The 8224-nt window shown below is 44.7% G+C and overlaps 1 long non-coding RNA gene across 1 annotated transcript; it reads right to left on the bottom strand.

The window, feature by feature from the left end:
- Positions 1-354: 354 nt before the first annotated feature.
- LOC121577234 lies at positions 355-1259 on the bottom strand. The gene is made up of 3 exons (XR_006002587.1): positions 1032-1259; positions 840-912; positions 355-622 (listed from the first exon to the last, which is right to left on the bottom strand). It is a non-coding gene; the product is annotated as an uncharacterized LOC121577234 (long non-coding RNA).
- Between the last annotated feature and the right edge of the window lie 6965 nt (positions 1260-8224).

Genomic DNA, 8224 nt, shown 5'->3' with positions numbered 1-8224 from the left:
ATCTAATTTCCGTCATCTGCTTTGATCTGAGGACACAGGATAGGTGTAGTATTTCATCAAATGAGAGACTTAATTTCAACCAGTAGAGAATGTGAAACGCTTTATTGAAATAAGTTAATTATCCAAGTGTTATAAATACATAATACATGCATTATAAATATTACAATTGTAATATTATATTCTAAATACAAGTTCAATCTGTACTTCAATGCACATCTGGTGTGCATTATAAAAACAGAGGAAGAGAGGTGGGTAGAGAGGTGTAAGAAAGAGGAGGTGGGTAGAGAGGTGTAAGAAAGAGGAGGTGGGTAGAGAGGTGTAAGAAAGAGGAGGTGGGTAGAGAGGTGTAAGAAAGAGGAGGTGGGTAGAGAGGTGTAAGAAAGCGTGTAAAAGACAGAAAGGGAAAGAGGTAAGAACAGAGGAGCAGGGAAGGCAGCATATGATTAATGAATCACAGTGCTAGCCTAATATTCTCTCAGTTCATCACAATTACATAATAGTGTCTCTAGCGGTGTCTCCTAACAGCCTTGGGCCCCCAGTTGGCCTGATGGTTATCTTAAGAGCAGGTGAGATGGTGATGACGGGACTGGGGGTTGGCACCCTCTCTCACATCAAAACATACCTGCAGATGAGAGACAGATGGAGAGAGAGATGGCATTCTTTCAATAAAGCCTTGTGTTTTTTTTAAATTCTAACTGTCAGTCATCATAATCATCAGGAGGTGAAATACAAAACTGACCTTGTATCATTAACTCTGGGACTACTACATCTCTCTGTATTTCAATGTAAAGCATCTCTTTAATAATACTTCATGTTGACCCGACCAAGTGACCTCTCACCTCTGATCATGCTGTGCCCTCTGTTTCAGCCAGTTCAGATGCGGGAGGGGTTCACCGACACAGCTGATATAACCTAGAGGATTTAGGGAGAAGGGGGGAGAGGGATGAAGTAAAGGAGAGAGACAGTTATTGAGAAAATAAGGTAGTTAAAAAGAGACAATGTTCAACAGGAATCTGTGTGTGTGGTCTCACCTGGTGTACACACTAAGTGGCTGCAGAGTACTTTATACTGAAAAACATGCACAGACACATGAGGACAAACAATATAGCGTAGTTATATAAATAGAAATAATGAAGTGTCTTACTATTCTCCATGGTTGGTCCTCTGGCCTATTCTTTGAAGGTGTGATTCTGTCTCTCACTGTTCAAATAAACCTACCATTAAAATTATAGACTGATCATGTCTTTGTCAGTGGGCAAACGTACAAAATCAGCAGGGGATCAAATACTTTTTTCCCTCACTGTACACCTGAGCCTGCTTACTGCACAACACAATCCATCAGTCAGATTGAAACACAAGTGTGTAGGTGTGGGTTATAGGGTGTCTAATTGTTTTCAATATGGGTGACTCTTAAAAGAGCCTGTTTTGGTTTTGTACAGACATCACCCTTACCTGAACAGCACCCTCACCTGAGAAGTAGAAATCAAAAGGAGAGAAACTGGGAATTTAATAACTGCAGTTGACATAGCTAAGTAAATGGAAGAATACTCTTATTGCAATGTGGATGGCTCTTAAAAGGGCATTTGGTTGTGCATAGTGTAGTCTATGGCGTTGTCATGGAATAGCACCCTCTTTGAAGAAGTAGGAGGTGAAGATCTCCCGCACATGGATTGCCTCCCGTGCTGCATTGTTGGCCCCCATCCTTGAAACATCCTGCAGAGCAGCAGACCTCTCCTCTGGCACACGGCGGCGAGCTGCAGATCCCCTCCTGGTCCTCGTGTCCATCCTCATGAAGTTATGCAGGATACAGGTAGCCTTCACACGCCTACATTCCCCTAGGAGGCAGTCCCAGATGGCCCTGGTCACCCAACCTTGCAGTGCCCTACACGGTAACTGTAGGCAATCGTTTTGAAGGAATCTTCAGTTGCAAGGTATCTGTAGGAATATGGAAGAATGTCATTATTATACTTTTACATCACCAGGTCATTGTGGATTACTAAAGTATAATATCCCTTATAACAAATCATGATAAAATTGGATAAATAGATGCATGTGCACACGTGCATGTGTAGAATGTGACAATAGCAGGATCATATCAAGGATAGCATCACAAATTAATACATAAATACCACTTGAAGCTTGATGATGACTTGATCATTTGAATCAGCTTTGTAGTGCTAAGGCAAAAACAAAAATGTGCACCCCTTTGTCCTCAGGACCAGGACTGAGAACATGCTCTTCATTGGGACCTCTTCATCTGCAGACAGGCTTTCACAGCTCTCTGTATCTGAGGACAGAAAACCTCACAAGAAATAGACTTCATTATACTGAAATTAGACCGCCCTGAATATTATGTTACTATTATCTCCGTCCTCACTTCTAGGGACTGGAACTACACAAAAGAACCTGCCCTATCCAGAATAGCCTACTCTCTCACTTTGTCAGCTGCTATCCTTTCACCCTCCTCCATGGCTGTTAGCTAGCTACATGCACCTGTGGAACGGTCATTAAGACACTAACAGCTTACAGACGGTAGGCAATTAAGGTCACAGTTATGAAAACTTAGGACACTAAAGAGGCCTTTCTACTGACTCTGAAAAACACCAGAAGAAAGATGCCCAGGGTCCCTGCTCATTTGCGTGAACGTGCCTTAGGCATGCTGCAAGGAGGCATGAGGACTGCAGATGTGGCCAGGGCAATAAATTGCAATGCCCGTACTGTGAGACGCCTAAGACAGCGCTACAGGGAGACAGGACGGACAGCTGATCGTCCTCGCAGTGGCAGACCACGTGTACCAACACCTGCACAGGATCGGTACATCCGAACATCACACCTGCAGGACAGGTACAGGATGGCAACAACAACTGCCCAACTTACACCAGGAACGCACAATCCCTCCATCAGTGCTCAGATTGTCCGCAATAGGCTGAGAGAGGCTGGACTGAGGGCTTGTAGGCCTCTTGTAAGGCAGGTCCACACCAGACATCACCGGCAACAACGTCGCCTATGGGCACAAACCCACCATCGCTGGACCAGACATGACTGGCAAAAAGTGCTCTTCACTGACGAGTCGCGGTTTTGTCTCACCAGGGGTGATGGTCAGATTCAGGTTTATCGTCGACGGAATGAGCGTTACACCGAGGCCTGTACTCTGGAGCGGGATCGATTTGGAGGTGGAGGGTCCATCATGGTCTGGGGCGGTGTGTCACAGCATCATTGGACTGAGCTTGTTGTCATTGCAGGCAATCTCAACGCTGTGCGTTACAGGGAAGACATCCTCCTCCCTCATGTGGTACACTTCCTGCAGGCTCATCCTGACATGACCCTCCAGCATGACAGTGCCACCAGCCATACTGCTCGTTCTGTGCATGATTTCCTGCAAGACAGGAATGTCAGTGTTCTGCCATGGCCAGCGAAGAGCACGGATCTCAATCCCATTGAGCACGTCTGGGACCTGTTGGATCGGAGGGTGAGGGCTAGGGCCATTCCCCCCAGAAATGTCAGGGAACTTGCAGGTGCCTTGGTGGAAGAGTGGGGTAACATCTCACAGCAAGAACTGACAAATCTGGTGCAGTCCATGAGGAGGAGATGCACTGCAGTACTTAATGCAGCTGGTGGCCACACCAGATACTGACTGTTACTTTTGATTTTGACCCCCCCCCCTTTGTTCAGGGACACATTATTCCAATTATGTTAGTCACATGCCTGTGGAACTTGTTCAGTTTATACATTTACATTTTTAGTCATTTAGCAGACGCTCTTATCCAGAGCGACTTAAATGGTGAGTGCATACCATTTTTTTTTCTCCATACCATTGATATATCTCTTAAACACACTCTCTCTCATACTAACTTACACAGACACGCGTGCACACACACACACACACACACACACAAACCACAAAGTATTTTTACTACTCTGCAGCACAACGCCTCTACAGTAGCCAGTGCAACGAGACCCTACCAGAGCTCCTTGTTGGAGCGCAGAGGGACAGGAGCAACAAAAGAGGAGAGGGGTGGATCCTTATCACCACACGCAGCACTTAGAGGAGAGGGGTGGATCCTTATCACCACACGCAGCACTTAGAGGAGAGGGGTGGATCCTTATCACCACACGCAGCACTTAGAGGAGAGGGGTGGATCCTTATCACCAAACGCAGCACTTAGAGGAGAGGGGTGGATCCTTATCACCACACGCAGCACTTAGCCTTTTTAGGCATCTATCTCCCTCCACCAGACCCTCCTTTATCTAGCTCCTGTGTCCCAGGAGTGGGGTTCTGGGATCTTTGATTACAGCCCTCATCTACAGTTACCGTAGGCTGTCTCAGTTGTTGAATCTTGTTATGTTCATACAAATATTTACACATGTTAAGTTTGCTGAAAATAAACGCAGTTGACAGTGAGAGGACGTTTCTTTTTTTGCTGAGTTTAGCTAGCTGTGTTAGCAGCTCATTTGAGTTAGCATGCACTGTAGCTAGTTAGCTAATAATAGATTGTTTTTTTACATTTTCAAAATGTATTTACTTAGTTGAATAGGTTCTCCCAGCAATGTGGACGATTGGAAACAGGGCAGCAAAGTTTGTTTGTCACCAGAGCGGTTTAGAGCATATTACTATTTTCCTGTGAATAAATTAATGAAATGGATTAAACTATTTACCCATTTAATAAGCAGACCTTAATACAAACTTGCTATGCTGAATTGTTGATGCACAATTGAACCTGCTGCTATGTGCTGCCAGGACCCCCATAAGCGAGCCACTCTGGGCAGCCGAAGTGGCACGCGGCAATTTACTGCGTGCTAGTGTACACGAGCCGTTACAAACAAATGAATGTCTGTGTCGCTGCCGAGCTCTCAAATACCATGCCCGTCTCTCACTCTACGAACGGTCACTGCTATCCGGATTCCTTGGGACGCCCCTACCCTGAACCCTAAACCCTAAACTATAACCCTTAACTAACACTAAACTGAACCATTTTACATGTATTCTTGATTCTTGATAGGGCGGCAGGTAGCTTAGTGGTTAAGAGCGTTGAGCCAGTAATCCAAAGGTCGCTGGTTCTAATCCCCGAGCTGACTAGGTCAAAAATCTGTCTGTGCCCTTGAGCAAGGCACCTAACCCTAATTGCTCCTGTAAGTCACTCTGGATAAGAGCGTCTGCTAAATGACTAAAATGTATTCAGGTAGGGACGTCCCAAGGATTCTGAATAGCACGGACCCTCTGGAGAAGCCTATGAACTCCTGTATTCGACTGAAAGCCATGGACACAACTCTTACTGATTGTCTGATGTAGGCTACTGGAAACAACACAGTCTGTGATTGGCTAACAACATTGTATACAATGTATACAGCGAGATAAGATAACATACCATGCGGTGTTGAGGGAAAGACATATTACCTATAGATTGGACATCCTTTTTTCTAGGTAATTAATAATAAAAGGAAATACACAAGCCATAGGCCACACTATAGCTCAAGGTGGCTACTTCGGAATGTCGGCTTGCACAGGAAAAACTGTAAGTTTCTAACATTTATGGTTGAGATTTAATTAATATTAATATAATCTATGCACTTTATGACTTTCATTAACACGCAGGCGTCACGCAGACGTTAGTAAGGCGTTGGTATGACGACATGTTAGTTTCACACAGGCGTCACGCAGATGTTAGTAAGGCATTGGTATCATGTCATATCAGTCAGACGTTCAATGGTAGGCGACAGCCACACGGTGGTACGGTTGCCTAGGCTTAATTCTGGCACATATCACCCCCCATATACAAGCAAACTGACATGTGAGGTATCAGTGCCACTTTACGTGACGTGACACTAAGTCTACATGAAGTGTATGTGTCACGTAATATGAACGTGATGTGAACGCTTTGGCAGTTTGAGGCCTTAGAAAAGAACTTGTCTCCATTGACAGTCCATGCTAATTAATGGAGGTATTTTATGGCTAGGAAGACGTTAGGTGACTTGGTGAGAGGTAACAGTAGCTTCACAAGGCTTAATTCGGGCACGAATCACCCCCCATATTAGCTAGCTATGTCCAGTTAGTCACAAATCCAAAGAACTCGCTAGACCCCAACTGGTCTCGAGCAGAGATGGCAAAGAGCGCTCCAAGATTCAATAATGATGATAATGGTTTATTTCGTTTCATGTTTACTATGGCAGCTAAATGCTGAATTACAGTAACACATAAAATATATATATATTTCGGACTCGGGCCGGATCCGGCAGCTGGGCCAGCAGTTTTTGATCTGGCATGTCGGAATCAGGCCAGATGTGGGCCAGACGTTTGTGCTACCTGGGTAGGCATAGGCCTACACACTTGTGATTTAAAACAATCCACAGCTATTTTTGAAAAATAAGTTAATGAACCTCTGTGGCTAGGTCATGCTCCCTGGTGAAGTATTTTGAATGATTTTATTTAGACAGGAGTAATTATATAATTTTGCCGAAACATACATTTCCTTTCGTGCAATCCAGCAAACAGTGCAATGTGCACCAGCCAACTTTCGTTTCCAATTCGCAAGAGGCTGAAACCAGAGATCTGGATATAATGACGAGATGATCATGTCTCCACCCTAACAATGGGAGTCTTTGTCCCAAATGCGAGAAGGCAGGTGACAAGTTTAGGTCTGCATATTATGCCCATAGAAACTCATTGGGCTTATTCTTGACAGATGTTGGCGAGAGTGAGCCATCTCGCATCGCCTCTTCCCCTCTGCTGAAGCTATATCACCGGAGAAAGTATTCGAGCGAGCGAAACAGCGACCCCTCTATATGTAGCTCATGTATCTGATACTGTCTGACCATAAATAGTATGACATGCCATACCCTTTTGGTCCAGACAGAATCAGATACAGTGGGGAAAAAAGTATTTAGTCAGCCACCAATTGTGCAAGTTCTCCCACTTAAAAAGATGAGAGAGGCCTGTAATTTTCATCATAGGTACACGTCAACTATGGCAGACAAAATGAGATTTTTTTTCTCCAGAAAATCACATTGTAGGATTTTTTATGAATTTATTTGCAAATTATGGTGGAAAATAAGTATTTGGTCAATAACAAAAGTTTCTCAATACTTTGTTATATACCCTTTGTTGGCAATGACACAGGTCAAACGTTTTCTGTAAGTCTTCACAAGGTTTTCACACACTGTTGCTGGTATTTTGGCCCATTCCTCCATGCAGATCTCCTCTAGAGCAGTGATGTTTTGGGGCTGTCGCTGGGCAACACGGACTTTCAACTCCCTTCAAAGATTTCCTATGGGGTTGAGATCTGGAGACTGGCTAGGCCACTACAGGACCTTGAAATGCTTCTTACGAAGCCACTCCTTCGTTGCCCGGGCGGTGTGTTTGGGATCATTGTCATGCTGAAAGACCCAGCCACGTTTCATCTTCAATGCCCTTGCTGATGGAAGGAGGTTTTCACTGAAAATCTCACGATACATGGCCCCATTCATTTTTTCCTTTACACGGATCAGTCGTCCTGGTCCCTTTGCAGAAAAACAGCCCCAAAGCATGATGTTTCCACCCCCATGCTTCACAGTAGGTATGGTGTTCTTTGGATGCAACTCAGCATTCTTTGTCCTCCAAACACGACGAGTTGAGTTTTTACCAAAAAGTTATATTTTGGTTTCATCTGACCATATGACATTCTCCCAATCCTCTTCTGGATCATCCAAATGCACTCTAGCAAACTTCAGACGGGCCTGGACATGTACTGGCTTAAGCAGGGGGGACACGTCTGGCACTGCAGGATTTGAGTCCCTGGCGGCGTAGTGTGTTACTGATGGTAGGCTTTGTTACTTTGGTCCCAGCTCTCTGCAGGTCATTCACTAGGTCCCCCCGTGTGGTTCTGGGATTTTTGCTCACCGTTCTTGTGGTCATTTTGACCCCACGGGGTGAGATCTTGCGTGGAGCCCCAGATCGAGGGAGATTATCAGTGGTCTTGTATGTCTTCCATTTCCTAATAATTGCTCCCACAGTTGATTTCTTCAAACCAAGCTGCTTACCTATTGCAGATTCAGTCTTCCCAGCCTGGTGCAGGTCTACAATTTTGTTTCTGGTGTCCTTTGACAGCTCTTTGGTTTGGTCTTGGCCATAGTGGAGTTTGGAGTGTGACTGTTTGAGGTTGTGGACAGGTGTCTTTTATACTGATAACAAGTTCAAACAGGTGCCATTAATACAGGTAACGAGTGGAGGACAGAGGAGCCTCTTAAAGAA

The sequence above is a fragment of the Coregonus clupeaformis genome, chromosome 11 (assembly GCF_020615455.1).
Source record: "Coregonus clupeaformis isolate EN_2021a chromosome 11, ASM2061545v1, whole genome shotgun sequence".
Classification (NCBI taxonomy): Eukaryota; Metazoa; Chordata; class Actinopteri; order Salmoniformes; family Salmonidae; genus Coregonus; species Coregonus clupeaformis.
This window is presented reverse-complemented; position numbering and strand designations above follow the sequence as displayed.